The sequence below is a fragment of the Mus musculus genome, chromosome 2 (assembly GCF_000001635.26).
Source record: "Mus musculus strain C57BL/6J chromosome 2, GRCm38.p6 C57BL/6J".
NCBI lineage: Eukaryota > Metazoa > Chordata > Mammalia > Rodentia > Muridae > Mus > Mus musculus.
In genome coordinates this window covers 140425827-140444160 of record NC_000068.7, presented here as the reverse complement: position 1 = coordinate 140444160, position 18334 = coordinate 140425827, and the positions used below count along the sequence as shown (strand labels likewise).

Here is an 18334-nt window from a genome sequence, read left to right as displayed (position 1 = left end):
AAATTCTTTTCATCTTTCTCTTCTCCCTTCCCCTCGATAACAATCTTCTTCATTCTTCTTCTTTTCTATCATTTAATCTTGCTTCTCTATTTCTCATTCCCTGCATCCTTTCTTTATCCCATTCAATTAATCCCCCTCTTTACCCCTCAGGTAATTTTTAGCTTCCTAGTATATTCTTTAGTAGTTTTTCCATTTAATTTTAAGAGTATTTCTAAACTCCGTTTTGAATGTTGTTGTTTTATTATAACAGACTTTCTATTATTAATAGTACTATGGACTGCACCTCCATAGTTAGACTGCTCAACAATCTTCACTTACCCTACACCTGATAGAGGGCTAATATCCAAAATATATAAAGAATTCGAGAAATTAAGCTCCAAAAACCAAATAACCCAATTAAAAAGTGGGGCACATAACTATCCTCAACAGAGTAAACTCAAATGGCTGAGAAACTCTTAAATGTTCAACATCCCTAGACATCAGAGAAATGCAAATCAAAATGACCCTGAGATTCCACCTTATACCATACTGAGAATGGCTAAGATAAAAAACTCAAGTAATAATATATGCTGGAAGGGATGTACAGATGGGGAACACTCCTCCATTGCTGATGGAAGTGCAAACTTGTACAACCGCAATTGAAATCAATCTGGCAGTTTTTCTCGGAAAATTGAAAATAGTTCTACCTGAAGAACTATCCATACCACTCTGGGGCATATACCCAAAAGATGTCCCATCATACCCCAAGCGCACATGCTCCACTATGTTCATAGCCATATTCATAATAGCCAGAAACTGGAAATAACCTAGATGTCCCTCAACCAAAGAATAAATACAGAAAATGTGGTTCATTAACACAATACTATACAGCTATTAAAAACAAAGACATTATGAATTTTGCAGACAAATGGATGGAACTTAAAAATATCATCCTGAGTGAGGTTACCCAAACCCAAAAGGACAAGCATGGTATGTACTCACTAATAAGTGGATATTAGCCATAAAGTGCAGATTGCCCATTATACATCTCACAGACCCAAAGAAGTTAAACAAGAAGAAAGGCCGAAGAAAAGATGATTGAATCACACTTAGACAAGGAAACAAAATATTCACAGGACAAAGAGCTCCAGTGAAGGAACTGTGGGAAGAGGGAAAAGGGGGGGCGCAATGGAGAAGTAGGATCCTGTCCAGGGAGAGAAAGGAGAGAGGCCCAGTGGACCAGGAGAATGAATGAAAATCTGCAGCTGCATGGAATGGGAGGGATCTCTAGGAAGTCCTAGAGAGCTGGGATAGGGTAGGCTCCCAGGAGTCAAGATGGGGGACCTTGGCCAAGATGCCTAACAGTAGGGACGTGGAACCTGAAGAGGCATCCTCCTGTAGCCAGGTAGTACCCTCAGTGGAAGAACAGAAATGTTCAACCCAAAATTTGTCATGTCTAAAAGAAATGCAGGGATGGAGTAGAAACCAAAGGAAAGGCAAACCAATAACCTGCCAAACTCGAAACCCATCCATGTGTAAGCACCAATCCCTGACATTATTAATGGGACACTGTGTTATGCTTATCAACAGGAGTCCAGCTTAACTGTCCTCTGTGAGGCTCTATCCAGCAGCAGACTGAAAAAGAAGCAGGTACCCACAGCCAAACATTAGACGGAGGTCAATGACAATTATGAAGAAGTTGGGGGAAGGACTGAAGGCCCAGAAGTAGATGGGAACCCCACAGGAAGACCAACAGAGTTAATAAATCTGGACTCGTGAGAGTTTAGAGTCTGAGCCACCAACCAAAGAACATACAGTCTAGAACGAGGCCACATGGTACATGTGTAGCTTACAGGAAGCTCAATCTTCATGCCTGAACTGTCTGGCCTCAGTGGGAGAGGATGTGCCTAATCTGACAGGGACTTGATGTGCCAGGGAGGGGGATACCCAGGAGGCCACCCCCTTCTCAGAGGATAAAGAGGAAGGTGAGAAGGAGAAACTCCACGAAGGACAGGGAGGGATTTGAGATGTAAACAAATGAATTAATTAATTTTTAAAAATAGCATTCTCAATAAAGCCAGAAGAGCTATCTAAATTAGCATATGTGCAAAACACAATACAGAAACATGAAAAATATAAGGCACACTCCTCCAAGATATTGTTATTCCTCAAGTACTAATTAGCTCCAAAGATCTGGAATAAATTGCCATGGGAAGAAATCAAAAATCTTCTGGTAAAAATTATCTATGACTTAAAAGAGGATAAAATAGCAGATTAATTTGGAACTCAAAAAAAAGAGTCAGAAAAATGCAAGAAACACTAGCAAAATAGATGATGGAATCATTAATATAAACAAAAAGGTAGGCAACATGGAGGAAAAATTCAGCAAAGAAATTGTGATTTTAAAAATAAAATAAAATAAAAACTTAAACACTAGAGGTAAAAATTCCAATGAACGGATACAGAAGATGTAAAGTATGATCAATAAACTTGACCAAGCAGAAGAAATATTATAAAGGATGAAGGACTAGGGAACAAGGTCAATGACATAGTACATTCAAACATTAAAAGGAAAACAGAAGAGAAACCCAACACCACAAAGTCCAGTAAATCCTGTGTGTCATAGAGACAACACAAAATAAAAATCTAAGGAATTCAAGAAGAAGTTAAGATTTGACTAAAGCATAGAGCATCTATATCCAATAAGTTACATCAGAAATTTTCCTAAAGCTAAAGATATAGACAACCAAAAAACATCAGGCATTTAAAAATAGAATATGACCAAAAACGAACCCTTCCATGACATTACACTTTAAAGCATTATAAATGTATAAGGAACGGTTATAGAATGGCTCAGTGAGTAAAGCACTGGCCATACAAGCATGATGACCTGAGCTTATATGCCCAGAGTCCACATAAAAGCCAGACACAGTAGTATAAGCATCCATAATCCCAGGATGTCCTAGGAGGCTGGGAACAAGAGACAGGAGAATTGCTAGCTTGCCTGGTATACACAGCAGTAGACAAGAGAAACCTCGTCTCAAGGTAGAAAGTAAGAACCAACTCTAACACCAGGTTGTCTTTTCACCTCTACATGTCTTCTATTGCACATGTGTCTCACACACACACACACACACACACACACACACACACACACAGAGAGAGAGAGAGAGAGAGAGAGAGAGAGAGAGAGAGAGAGCTATTAAAAAAGTTTTATGAAAAAAAAGTTTTATGCATGGTACCTTTTAAATTTAAGTAACGTGTTAACTTGAGATGAAAACTTAGGCATTAAAATATATATCTTATTATATTGTTACAATCTGCTAAAAATACTTTTAATTGGGATATGACTACATAGTTTGACTTTCCTTTTAGTTTTAAGCTTGTCTGTAAAACTGGTAACTAAGTCAAGTAATTCTCTACTTTAAAAATCAGCTAATGTCATACTCCAAAGGAAAGGAAATTATAATTTTTGCTCTTTTAGTAAAATGTCTAAATATTCCAGCCTAAAAAAACAAACAAACAAACAAAAAAGTGCTCACTTCAGCAGCCCATATACTAAAATTGGAACAATACAGAGAAGCTTAGCATGGCCCCTGTGCAAGGATGACATGCAAGTTCATGAAGTGTTCCATATTCTTATGTAAATGAATAAAATGATTAATTAAAAACAGAAACCAATATTGGTTCTTTCCTTCAATTATATAAAATAACTAAAAATAGTAGCGATAGTATTTCAAATTTTGTCCTCTTTATCATTATTTAACTTTAGAAATTTTCAATCTGCCAGTTAAGACCTTTAGCAAAAAGTAGATAAGAAAGTTATACCCAGCAACAAGGAGAGTGAGAATGCTAAGGTACCAGGGGAATACTGGGTAATTTTAAAAGAGAACAGGAAAATGTGTTATGCTTATCACCTCCCTAAAACAGGGATGATAATCCTCGAGTTGATCGGGCTCTACTGTCTTCTGAGGTGGATCTGGCATCTCCTGATTCAGAAGAGTATATGCAAGACAAAGGAGACTTATGGCTGACCACTTGGGCTAAATAGTATATAAAATTAAGTCATTATCAAAAATACATGTGAGGAGAGATTATTACTAATCTAAAAGCTTGCACAGAATTCCTTCTCTGTATCATTTATGCCATCCAGATACTATTTTGAAAAATGTTCTATACTCAAACCTCTCTCCTTACCAAGTAACCCAGAAGTGATGCAACCAACAAAATAAAGCTATGACCTGTGCTCAGAAGATAGATGGGGCGGGGAGGTAAGTGAGAAAATGGCAGGTTGATTACGTGGAGAGTATGAGGGATAGCCATCAGAAGGACCAACACTAGCAGAAAGAATGAAACGGGTAAGCCACATACCTGTACTTGGCTAGCATGTCAGAGCAGGGGTGGTGTCCAAGGCCTTCTGCTATGTGCAGCCTTGGCAGGGCCCAAGGAGTCCAACTACATTAAAGTAGCAGAAGTTGAACAGATCAATCAACTGTTCAGAAAACTTTTGTTCTTGTTTTCTTTGCACTGCTCTCATATTTGCAACAAATACCATTAATTTCTTTATTTAGACACAGTTCTCTGTATGCTAAATTAAACATTTAAAATACTAAAACCTATTTCTTTTTTTCTCCATTGCACTGTTCCTACTTGTGTGAAAGTAGTATTTAATTTTCTTCCAAATTCCTTAAATATTATGGTGATAATTACTTAAATAGTACAATTATCATTCTTGGTTTCTCTTTATTCACAAATGCTCACTTATTAGCAGTAGTATAATTTATTAACTGAATTGCACTTGGAATCACAACAGATGTTATACAACTTAAAACATACAGCCTCACCAAATGCCAGGAAAAAAAAAAGGAAGAAAAGTCAATGGCTTATTTAACCATTAACTAGGATTGGAAAGGAGCCGGAATAGAAACAGATGTGTAAGAAAGTTCTCAAAATAACCTTGGCTGAACTAAGACTGTGGCAATGAAAGCAGGAGAGGAGAAGGCCGGGCACAATAACCCAGAGGTTCATCTACGAAGAATAGGGTCTCAGGGGAGAGGTGCCAGAAACCTGCTGCGTTGGGTTTGCTGGCTCCTAGGTCACTGTTGAGAAGCTATGCAGGTGTGAGAAGTTATTTGGAAAGGAATATAATATCACAGTCTTGATTGTGATAGCTCCAAGTTTCCTTATAGAATGTTCACAAATATGAATTGTTTGCTCAAAAGACAGAAGTTCAGGCTAGATAGTTGGGTTTAGGAAGTAGCAAATGATAGTGGTCCTGAGTGAGACCATTACGGGTAGAACTGAAATGAAAATGGACCAAAGCCAGAACACTGAACAACACCGACTTGTACACATAAGGCAAATGCAAAGTACATGAAGAAAACATAATGACTCACAGAAGAAAATGTAACCTGGAAAAAAGAAAAGGTAATCAACCGCTTCTTATGTTACAATCAAGAAACCAGAAGGCAGAAAATGTCCTTCCGGATAGAACCATCATGTCAACACCAAGGGTCTCAATAAAACCAAAATAGAGACATGTTTCCAGCTAAGCCTAGACACCATGCAATATGACACAGAAATGGGTGTAAAGAACCTGTAAGGTACAACACGAAGTGAAATTTCCACTTGCTTTTCCTCAACTCCTCTCTTGTAAAACAAACAATCAAGTTCACTTTTGCTGAAAACATGGGATCACCCTCTATTCCAACAGTATGGAATCTCCCTAACTTTCCTGTCCAGCAAATAGATATCCTAATGTGTCAAATAAATTCCTGTCTTGAGAGGCATTCAATCACTTCCTATTTTTATTGTAAAATAATATTTAAATGCTTTCACACATAAAAACTTTAATGCATCACTGATTGTTTCTTTAGTTTCAACCAATGTAGGATCTTTTAGTCACATGCTGCCTATGCACACTAGAAGTAATGCAGACTACAAAACCATACTGCTTTATTTAAATAGGAGTAAAGGGGGGAAATATAGAAACTTGGCTTAAGACAGCAAGCAGTCAGGAGGTGATCATTTACTGAGAAGACTATAGAAAGGATAAGGCCTGAAGACACCTTCAGATTAGAAGGGCCTTGCTTATCTGAATATGACTAAAGTCACAGCTTTTTAGATTCTGTATCTTCCTCAAGTCTTCCAAGTAGTCATCCCCGGATTCCTATAATTTTGAACAATTTAAATTCTACTAATTAATATTTGGCTGACTATCCAAATCCTATAAATTCTACTTTTTTTTTTTACTTTTTTTTAATTAGGTATTTTCTTCATTTACATTTCAAATGCTATCCCAAAAGTCCCCCATATCCTCCCCCCCCACACACTCCCCTAACGACCCACTGCCACTTCTTGGCCCTGGCGTTCCCCTGTACTGGGGCATATAAAGTTTGCATGTCCAATGGGCCTCTCTTCCCAATGATGGCAGACTAGGCCATCTTCTGATACATATGCAGCTAGAGACACGAGCTCTGGGGTACTGGTTAGTTCATATTGTTGTTCCACCTATAGGGTTGCAGACCCCTTTAGCTCCTTGGGTACTTTCTCTAGCTCCTCCATTGGGGGCCCTGTGTTCCATCCAATAGATGACTGTGAGCATCCACTTCTGTGTTTGCCAGGCACTGGAATAGCCTCACAAGAGACAGCTATATCAGGGTCCTTTCAGCAAAAATCTTACTGGCATATGCAATGGTGTCAGCGTTTGGAGGCTGATTATGGGATGGATCCCCGGGTGTGGCAGTCTCTAGATGATCCATCCTTTCATCTCAGCTCCAAACTTTGTCTCTGTAACTCCTTCCATGGGTATTTTGTTCCCAATTCTAAGAAGGCGCAAAGTGTCCAAACTTTGGTCTTCATTCTTCTTGAGTTTCATGTGTTTTGCAAATTGTATCTTGTATCTTGGGTATTCTAAGTTTCTGGGCTAATATCCACTTATCAGTGAGTACATATCATGTGAGTTCTTTTGTGACTGGGTTACCTCACTCAAGATGATACCCTCCAGGTCCATCCATTTGCCTAGAAATTTCATAAATTCAATCTTTTTAATAGCTGAGTAGTACTCCATTGTGTAAATGTACCACATTTTCTGTATCCATTCCTCTGTTGAGGGACATCTGGATTCTTTCCAGCTTCTGGCTATTATAAATAAGGCTGCTATGAACATAGTGGAGCATGTGTCCTTCTTACCAATTGGAACATCTTCTGGATATATGCCGAGGAGAGATATTGCGGGATCCTCCGATAGTACTATGTCCAATTTTCTGAGGAACCACCAGACTGATTTCCAGAGTGGTTGTACAAGCTTGCAATCCCACCCAACAATGGAGGAGTGTTCCTCTTTCTCCACATCCTTGCCAGCATCTGCTGTCACCTGAATTTTGGATCTTAGCCATTCTGACTGGTGTGAGATCAAATCTAAGTGGATCAAGGAACTCCACTTAAAACCAGAGACACTGAAACTTATAGAGGAGAAAGTGGGGAAAAGCCTCGAAGATATGGGCACAGAGGAAAATTTTCTGAATAGAACAGCAATGGCTTGTGCTGTAAGTTCAAGAATCAACAAATGGAACCTCATAAAATTACAAAGCTTCTGTAAGGCAAAAGACACTGTCAATAAGACAAAAAGGCCACCAACAGATTGGGAAAGGATCTTTACCTACCCTAAATCAGATAGGGGACTAATATCCAATATATATAAAGAACTCAAGAAGGTGGACTCCAGAAAATCAAATAACCCCATTAAAAATGGGGCTCAGAGCTAAACAAAGAATTCTCACCTGAGGAATACCGAATGGCTGAGAAGCACCTGAAAAAATGTTCAACATCCTTAATCATCAAGGAAATGCAAATAAAATTCTATTTTAAACTATCTCAAATTCATCCTCTCTTCTTGAATTGTCACATAGAAACCAATGAAATCAAACATACCACCCCCAGGCCCTCGCCTGTCTTGTTGATCTCTTTTTATAATTTGCTCATCACCCTGCCCTACAATATCAGTCTCCTAAAGTTTCCACATCTTTGCAAATGTTTTCATCCTATTACAACTTCCTATGTGTCCTTTAGGAACCAGTATCAATACGGAGCATTTATGAATTCTCCACACCATGTGTTATACAGACTATCCTTGCTTTAGAAATGATTCTTAACTTATAGAGGAGAACTTCCAGGCTAAATTCTCCATAACTCACTTCTTCCAGATACATAGCACAATTACTGGCACATGGTGAATATTCATTTACTGAAAGAAGTCAGGAAAATTGGATGAAGCATGGGGGGGGGGAATAACAAAATAAACAGATTAATATAAAAGAAATGTTAAAGTTAATCATTTAAAATATTTTAGTGAATAGTAGAGTGGTATAGCAAATTAATGCAAGTTCCTATATAGAAATAGCAACAGTATATATATGGTGTTTTAATTTCCTGCTTCACAACTCACTGAATTTAAAGCTTCTATCTATTGTTCTGTAATATTTAAGATAGTTTTGCCAACTGTATTCCAGAGAACCAGAGAAAAAGCCCTTCTAGGAGGGCTCAAGGCATTTAGATGATTATACTAAAAAGGACCAGTCTTCTACATTACATTTCAAGTCACTGACATAATTTTAACTGTTTCTAGAATTCCAATGATAGAACTTGTTCATTCATAAAGCATAAAAGTTGCTGTAGTTGGTAGCGCCTGTCCATAATCTCACAATTCAGCAGGATGGCTACAAGTTTACTGCCAGCAGGCTCCACATAGGGAGAGCCAGGCAAGCCAAACCAGGGTTGTATAATAAGACCTCATCTCAAACAAAAAGGCCCATACAAAGTTAAAACTATTAACTTACTGACTCATAGGTATCTCCTTGAACCTCCCTACAAACAAGGAAAGAATAGCTGGGCTCAAGATGCTGGTGATGCTGGACTGCACAACCATACTTAGATATCAGTGTTAATGGAGAAATCAAATTAGAGGTAATAAGTACATCTTGAAGCACTAGGAATATTTTAAGATCCAACCTTTAGAATATTTCGGAGATATAAAAGTTTCATAGGGTATCTGGACATTTATCTTCCTAGATCTCTAGGCCAATGTGCTCCCTGCCTTTTCCTTCAATGATTTGTGTGTGAGCAACATCAGACTTTCAGAAACTATACACAAAATCATAAGCATCTCTAAATCACCACCAAGTACTGAAAAAATTAACAATGTACTTTTTCGGTATTTCATCTTGTTTTATAAACCTGTATAGTTGTTTTGAAACCACTGCTTATATTTATATACAATTTTTAAAACAAACTTTAAACAAATCCATACAAGTCAAATATGTAGCAACAAATAAGAATTGTAAGACTCGCCGGGCGGTGGTGGTGCACACCTTTAATCCCAGCACTTGGGAGGCAGAAACAGGCAGATTTCTGAGTTCGAGGCCAGCCTGGTCTACAAAGTGAGTTCCGGGACATCCAGGACTATATAGAGAAACCCTGTCTCAAAAAAACAAAACAAAACAAAAAAACAAACAAACAAAAAAAAGAATTGTAAGACTCTTTATCAGTGGACTTTACTTCAGTGACATAACACCAACATGTGATAGCTTTATATTGACAGAGCATGTGAAATACATAATTTGTCTGCTTTTAAGTCCGTGCATAAGATTACATAGGACAACAGTTTCATGGTTATATACTAAGGTATCAGATATCTAAGCCAGGACATAAACAATGATTTTTTTAAATCTGTCAAAAATCTGAATAAATGAATCAATGAAAAAGGTTATATCAAATTAACTGACCAAGACACACAAAGCTCAACAAATACATTACCTGTATACATATCTTAAAGCATTCCTTTTTAAAAAGTAAACCCATAAACATATCGCAATAACATGTCATGGCATAAATGGATTGACAGTACATACTAAAAGCAGTACCAAAAATACTGATTCTCCTTTTGTATAAGCTCAGGCTCTCCCGTCCTCCAACCTCTCTCAAATACTTGTTGTGCATGCTTCTGTGACTTCTGAGAGCAGAAATCCCACTGTAGCTCCAGTATATCCTCTCCATGATTCCTAAGCTTCTTGACTTCACTGGCACTCAGCTGTCTCTTAGAAAGCTGGCCTTTTATTGACTCTTCAGCACTATGTTCATCAAAACTAAGAAAAAGGATTCATGGTCCTCGTTCCCACACCAGACATCTGTCCCTTTCTGTTCTAATTCAAAGAAAATTGCTACCCATTCTCTTCTTTTTCTAAACTCAAAATCATGGTCAGGTAGACATTGCAGAATGGTGAACTATAGATGCAGATAACAACATTGTATCAGGTAGGTTAAAGACAAAGATAGAAGGAATCAGAATCTTTAAACAACATTGTAGAAAAGAGTCAGTCAGGTAGCAACTTCCCACTGAGCTGTTCATAACAAAGCAACTCCAATTCTGTTTGAGGTCCTGAACTAACTGAAGTTTTTATTAAAGCAAACGTGTCTTATGCCATAAAACAGTTTTCCACTGATCTTGGGGGGAAAAGGAAGTCTAAGCTTATTTTACCACGTAAGACCTGACACAATCCTACCCAGAATTCTACCCCTTGGTACCAACCCAAATGAAACCTGACCCTAGGTTCTCTTCCAATTCCCATCAGTGTGTATTACCAAATTCCAAGTTGTTAAATGCCAGCACTTGAGAAGTCATTCTCTTACTTTCCTACCTACACTGTCATCTCCTCACTTTATTGAATTATCCATTTTATTTTCTTCATAGCACTTAACATAGTCTGAAATACTTTGTCCTTCCGATTCCCTGTTCTAGGGAAAATGTAAAGGATATGAAAACAAAAACATTACCTCTATTGTTCATAACTATATTTCAAATATTTCACATATTGGCAATTTAGTTATTAAATAGGCAAGCTACTGACGCTGGTCTATGTAAATTCCAACAGTTATGGAGGTTACACAGGATGAAAATGAGTCAAAGGTCAGAAGAGTGAGATTGCCATCTCAGAATAAAAATCAAATACTTGCCTTGCATGTGTGACCCTTTATATTCAATCCCTAGCACAACAAAAGAAAAGAAAATTCAGTGAACATTAAATAAACATTTGTTTAATAGATGGGAGTTTTTGAAGCTGGGACTCTCAGTGGTAAAGTACTTCAAACTTAAAAACCTGAGTTCAGAGCCTCAGTGTCTATATAGAAAGTTGAATATGGCAGGTAGTCCCTGAAAACATAACAGTGGGAGATGAAGACAGGAGGAATCTTGAAGCTCACTAGCCAGTTAGCTGTGCCAAATCTGTATGTTCCATGTTCAGTGAGAGACCACACCTCAAGTACATAAGATGATTTAGGAAGACTTCTGGCCTCCACATAAACATGCATAGAAGTGTAAACACACAAGAAAAATACACCCCCACAAGATAAAGTAATTATCTTACCAGGACACTGGCTAACCTCAAGCCTGGACTGCTCTTCATTCAGCTTTTCTAGTCTTCACCTTTCCAATTCTTTTCTACTCTAATTCTCCAACCTTCACAGTATAAACAGTGCAGCTTCAATCTCTGACCAACCTAAGACATCCTCAATTCCAACTGCTACCTGCCATTCTCTACAACTTCATCTGATTATCTGATTTATTCTTTCCCAATTATCTTTCAAAATACAAAAATGTATTAGTCATTTATTAGCCACCTGCCCCCAAACAAAGCTTGCTAAAACAGAGAGGTTCTCTTTTCTTTTTTCTTTCTTTCTCTCTTTTCTTCTTTTCTTTTTTCTTTTCTTTTTTTCCTTCCTTCCTTCCTTCCTTCCTTCCTTCCTTCCTTCCTTCCTTCCTTTCTTTCTTTCTCTCTTTCTACTAAGAGTAGTGTCTCATATTCACCAGATTATATCCAATAAAGTTTTGACTGACTAAGTGAATGTAAACAGGGTCACAGAATTAAGGATAGGCTTACAACTAACTCCTATAAGGAACAGATGTATTTTATTCAACCATGATTAACTTCTGAAATTAAGTAAAATACAAAAATTCTTAAAGTTTACCCTGAATCATGAACAACATCAATAAAAAGGCTGAGAGGAAGAACAGAGAAGTGATATCTTTTCTGCTTCAACTTAATACATCTTTAGAATTTAATTTACTCTTAATACTGATAAGTAAAAGCATGATCAAGTATTTGGAAATTTTAAAAGATAATTTTCAATAAAATTATAAATGAAGTGTGTGTGCAAGAGCAGTGAGACAGTTCAGCAAGCAAAGGTGTTTGCCTCCAAAACCCGACAACCTGACTTCTGGACTAAGAACCCATCAAGTTGTCCTCTGACCTCCACACATGCACTGTGGCATGTGCACACTCCATCTACACACATATCATACATATATATATATAAGTAAATTTTAAATAAAATGAGCAAAGGCTATATATGCATATAAAAGGATGCATTCTGCATAATAATAGAAACTAAGCATTAAAGCTTAAGTGTAAAAGCAATTAAGCAACAAATGAAAATGAGCCAAACTTTGATTGGTGGTTTAGTCCCAGGGAGCTCTAGGGATACTGGTTAGTTCATATTGTTGTTCCCATGGCTCTAGCTTGCACATGTAACAGAGGATGGCCTAGTTGATCATCAATGGGAGGAGAGGCCCTGGGTCCTGAGAAGATTCTATGCCCCAGTATAGGGGAATGCCAGGGCCAGGAAGCAGGAGTGGGTGGGTTGGTGAGCAGGGGGAAGGGAAAGGGAATAGGGAACTTTCAGAGGGGAAACTAGGAAAGGGGATAACATTTGAATTGTAAATAAAGAAAATATCTAAGAAGAAAAAAAGAAAAGAAAATGAGAAAGCCTACTAAATGAATATTTTTAAAAGGAAAGTAAGAGTATGAAGAAAGCAGTAAAATATTTTAAAGAGGTAAAAGATATTACCAGCAAATAAATTTTTAAATTGCAGTTGAAGGAAATAAAACACAATGATTTGTGTGGTTTTCATTTATTGCTTGAGGGGAGAGAGGAGCTGTTTCTAAAATACCCTGCCACTCAAGCAGGTCACAGAGATGAGATTGGGTATGAGGCTGGTAGCAAACTTTAATTTTTGGCACCTTTAGTGGGTGATAAAAATAGGACTAAATTTAAATTGTTAGTTTAATTGAATATCTTCTCACTGAAGAAACATTTTGTTTTTCTATGGGCGTTTTTACAGAATCATAATATATATACACAGAAGAGTCAAAAGGCATAATGAAGTCAAAAATTATTTGTCAAGCATGCACACTACAAGTATTCTTGGATTTGTTTTATCTTCTATTAAAACGTTCTGTAACACATGTTCTTGTCAATGTTCAAAGGTGATAATTCCTTTCCTTTATGCCACTGATGGTTGTTTAGTTTTGTTTTCTGTGGTGTTACAGAAATACTTTAAGCCAGATTTCTAGCATCATGTGTATGTTTCCTTCCAGTGGAGTGAGCTCTAAATCCAATCACAAAAGCAGTTGGTTATCCCAAATACTCATGCCACTATTACACCAAAGGGCATAGCTTGCCTAGAAGGTAGGCAATATATCATACGTGCTCTACAGCTAGAGGAGACGTATCTCCCAGCAGCCTGCATAGCATCTGTTGCCACTATGAATATTGTCACTATGATTGTGTGTGTGTGTGTGTGTGTGTATAAAGTAGCATGTTTGTATATGGTTTGTCACAAATCTTGAGGTTTTGTTAACCCTATCCCAATTTCACTTGCCTCATCCCTTGATCTAACCTTGTATAAACCTTTTAACACCTAACTTCCCCATCTACCCCCAACACACACACTTTCATACCCTCTGTGTTTTACTGTATCTTCCTCATTAATTGCTCACCTCCCCTTTCTTGCTTTCTGTCCTCTACAGATACTGACTTAAATTTGAATACAGAACTCAATATTCAAAGCTAGGATCCATCTGAGGAAGAACAGTGTCTTTCTGTGCCTTGCTTACCTCAATTAGTATAGTAGTTTCCAGTTTCGTTAAATTTCCTGGAAATTTCATAGCTTCGTTTCTTTAAAGCTGACTAGAATTCTATTACATATATGTATCTCATTTTCATTATCATTCATCAGTTGGTGAACTCTAGGCTGGTTTCATTTCCTAGCTATGGTGCACAGACCCCTGCTGAACATGTATATGCTGGTATATAGAACATAATTTCCTTTAAGCACATGTCCAGGAGTGGTAGCTGGATCATATGCAAATTCTACATTTAGCTTTTTGACAAGCTGACCATACTGAGTTCCATAGGGATTCTGTGCTTCTATACTCCTACCAACACTGAATATGTGTTCCCCTCTCCACACAACTTCACCAGCACGTGCTATTTTTAATATAGCCATTCTGACTGAAGGGATATAGTACATGTCTGATATTACAAACCTTGTCAAAAGCCTATAGTAGGGGAGGGACTAGGTCCAGGCAGGAGAACAGACCATCATTTCCCTAAGTGAATGTATCAAACTGCCTTCTACATATTTCTGTCCATAAACTAGTGCAGTTCTCAGGAAGGGGCAGAGAAGCTCCTTTCTACAGAGGTAATGAAAAGTTAATGAAGAGACTCCCAACTGGTCAAAGCAGAGAGAATAAAGTGACTGATAAGTGTTCAACTTTAAATAGGACATCAATATCACTCTTCCATTCAAGGACCAAGGAGCATCACACAAGAAGAGGAGAAAATAATATGTGCCAGAGAATGTCAAAGACAGTCCTGAAATGCTACCACCCAGATGTGACACTGCCATTACAGCCATGAACACGGAGCAGGTCTGGATACTTGCCCAGGACTCAGCCCTCCAGCTTTCTATCAAACTCACTGAAAAGGTGACCATGAAACTCCACCCCTTCCTAAAGAGCTAGTGACCATTAATGGGTGCTGGGAAAGAAAGGGTCATTTTCCCTAATGGTATAGCTATTGAGGGGCTAGGTGAGAAGAAGGGGTCAAGAGAGAAAGTAAGGGGGTGATAGAGTGTAATAAGGGAGACTGGGTTTTTTTTATAATACATTATGTGTATGAACGTGTCAAAAATACAGAAAAGGTTATACAATTCTGAAAAGCAATAGCCAGAAATATATGTATGACCTAGGGATATAAAGAAAAGTCATAAGACTATGAAAGTAAATACAAAGATTTAATTTTTAAAAATAAACACTTATTCTTCAGGAAACATGCCCAAAGGAACTCGTGTTCTCCTCACTAGACAGTAATTCAGAACAAGAAAATGTAAGCCTATTTGAAGACAAAGAAGGTATCTAGAGGCTTCATTATTTTACTTTTCACATTCAAATTTTCAGTAATTATTCACAGTGGGAAACACGGTCAAGTTTCTCCTCCCCCCAGTTTAGATAGCCAAATAACCTGCAAGATTTATTGGAAAAGGTTACTATTAGTTAACAAAAGTGAAACCCACTATGAACGTATCAATAATGAACTTTTAAGAATCAAATAAAGAATAACTAAAACATGTTAAGAACTGAGAAAATGATAAGCAAACAACAGTTATATATAATTTTAATATTTCTCCTAAATACACAATGGTTGAAGTAGTCATAAACAATGTATATCTGAGTTATATATATATATCACCTTATACCCCACAGAGAGTGCACCTTGTTTCTCCATGCTTGAGAAACATTTTAAATGCTGCTTAAAATGTACCAAAAGAAAAATTCACTCTTGAAAAATAATCACACATGCTTTATTCTTTTATCAATATTTTAAACCAACGTACTTCACAATTTTAAAATAACCTAAATAATTTTAAAGTTTTTATTTTGTTGTACATATATGCATTTATTTTTTTTTTTTATGTATGGGCATGTACACAGAGAGGCCAGAAGTCAACGTGGAATGCTGTTCTCCTGTAACTCTTGACCTTATTTATTGAGACAGTCCTTCATGCAGCCCGGACTGACTGGCCAGGCAGCACTGGCGCTCTACCTTGTTCCAGTGCTCCAGGTGCAAATGCATGTCATCAAGACCAGCTTTGATACAGGCGCTTAGAATCCCAACTTAAGTCTTCACATTTGTTCTCAAGCACTTTAGCAACCAAGCCATAGCCCCTGCTCCCTAACTAAGTCAAGGAAATTCCAGAAATTACAGGTCCATTATAAACTGTATCTGTGTAGATATATATAATGGCATTTAGTCAGTTATACTAGGAAGCAAAAAGTAAACTTACACAGAGAGAGAGGGGGGAAGAGAAGAGAGAAATAGAGGGACTGGAAAACCAAATTATTAGAAAAACTAGAAAGAAACAGATTGATTTATTCAATTAGAGAGTTAGAAAATAACAATTCAAAACAAGTTATAGGGCCTATAAAACAAATATATACATATTTAAACTCTAATTAAATATTTGAAGGGAAAAAAAATCTAAAACATAAAATTGACATTGATAAAAGGACTTTATTCACCTATGGCGGAGACTAATATAAAAAATTCTACACTCAGTGTATAAAATTTTTAAAATTAATAAAGTTGATAATTAAGGAACGTACATGCTAATACAAGAAAATGTGACAATTCATGATTAATTTTAGTTTTTGTTCCAGAGCTCATGATATCTTCCTAATATCATTCAACAATAAAAGCCATGGCATAATGAGCAAAACTGATGAGAAGGAAGAAACTCAACGCAGGCTAAGGCAGAGAACTAGTAAGATATGGAGATGGGGGCCATTTCTCAGAAATTATGCATGATGGAAAGCTATCACTAGAGGGCAGCATTGCAAAGATTATTTTTTAAAAGATGCTTAAGGAGGAGGTACCACAAAAGTACAACACCCTCCACTGTTTACATTCATTTCTTTAGGTAATAAAATATGTTCCCGTGGCTGAACAATTTGGGGCATGTTTATAACACGATTCATAATTAGGCAAGAAAAATCAATCCCACGTTTCTCCTTTTTAAACTAAAATGTATAGGTTAATACTTGTTTGAAGTTTCACAAAACAGACTAGATTGAAAATCTAAGTACATTAATATAAAATACTGTTTCCTAAACTAGCTTTGGTATACAGAACATTTGATATTTGAAAATGAACACACCTGTCTTTGTATTTTTATGATATTGAAATATATATATATATATATCAGTAACAAAATTGTATCCTACAAAAGACTATTCTCAAACACGTGCCTATACATTGTTCAGTCAGAACACTGAGCACTGAGAAACACCTCTAATGACTGAGAAAGGCAAGAATGACTTCTGGCATGGAATGTCAGTGCTTGAATTGTCACAGCTCAGTTTTCTGGCTTCTTTGAAACTAGTTTTGACAAACATACCAGAGCCACATTTGAAGGACTATTCATAATCGTCTAGTTGACATCCAAGGAAGGTAAATATTCTTTGGTCAAACACCAATTTATTGACCCAAGACACTGATTGATTTATTTTGTCATCTTCAGTTCGTTATGGTCCCTGTCAACAGCCATTCTCAAAGCTGAGTGTTCCCTGTATTCTATTTTTGTCTTATATAGATTTTTTTTCTATAAATAAATTCCCACCCAACTTCACAGAGGGCTCTCCATATCTCAATCTCTACACAACTTCTTATACCTGCTCATTATCTAGCTCTACATCTTTATTCTATGAATACCTCAATATAGTATGGCCAAACTTAACTCTTCCTCAAAACTGTATGATCACTCCTAGTAGGTAATGCCCAGTCTATCTGACATTAATGCTAGCTTATTTTTTTCTTTATGGTACTAGAGCAACTGCCTCAGTTTGACCAGTTTCTGGTAAGACACAGATATGCAAATTTTCAAGTGTGACTTTCTTGGGGTGAGAGAAACATGCTTCTTGTTCTTTTTCTACAGAACCAGCCTCCCTCCAAGTGTCAGAACATTACCCTATCCCTTGTTCATCTCATCCTCTGAATCTCTTAAGAAAACTGAGGCTGATTCTGTATTTGGGCTGGTGCTAAGTCTTAAATTTAGTCCTTCCAATTCTTCCCCTAATCTTAATAGTAATGATCCCTTTCAAATGCAAAATACAAAACAAAAACCACTTTGGGAGATCCCTTGTTATCTCTAAGATAAGATACCCAAGGCCAAGAGGATTTCCTGTAACTAAACCACCCATGCTTTTTTTGCAGACTTATCTTCCAGCATGCAGTCTTCTATGAGCTGTTACTGTAACAACATGCACTTGGCAGGCAATACCCTCTGCAGCATTCACATATCCACTTCTACCCAATATTAACTGCCTATTCAGGGAATATTTCTTCAATCTTCTACATCTACTCTTGGCAGTCTCTAAGAATCACCCCTTGAAAGCTTTTATCACAGGGTTGGGGGTGGAGAATCACTCTTTACAAACATCCTCCATGAGAGATCCCATCTTAC

At 37.2% G+C, this 18334-nt stretch overlaps 1 protein-coding gene and 1 non-coding gene across 12 annotated transcripts in view; one reads left to right on the top strand and one right to left on the bottom strand.

Annotated features, from left to right (window-relative positions):
* The window catches only part of Macrod2 (mono-ADP ribosylhydrolase 2), a 1997664-nt gene that overhangs the window by 1948806 nt on the left and 30524 nt on the right, over positions 1 to 18334 (bottom strand). The gene's annotated exons all lie outside the window — the stretch shown is intronic.
* Positions 3514 to 3620, top strand: Gm23846. The gene has a single exon (XR_003954269.1). It is a non-coding gene; the product is annotated as a U6 spliceosomal RNA (small nuclear RNA).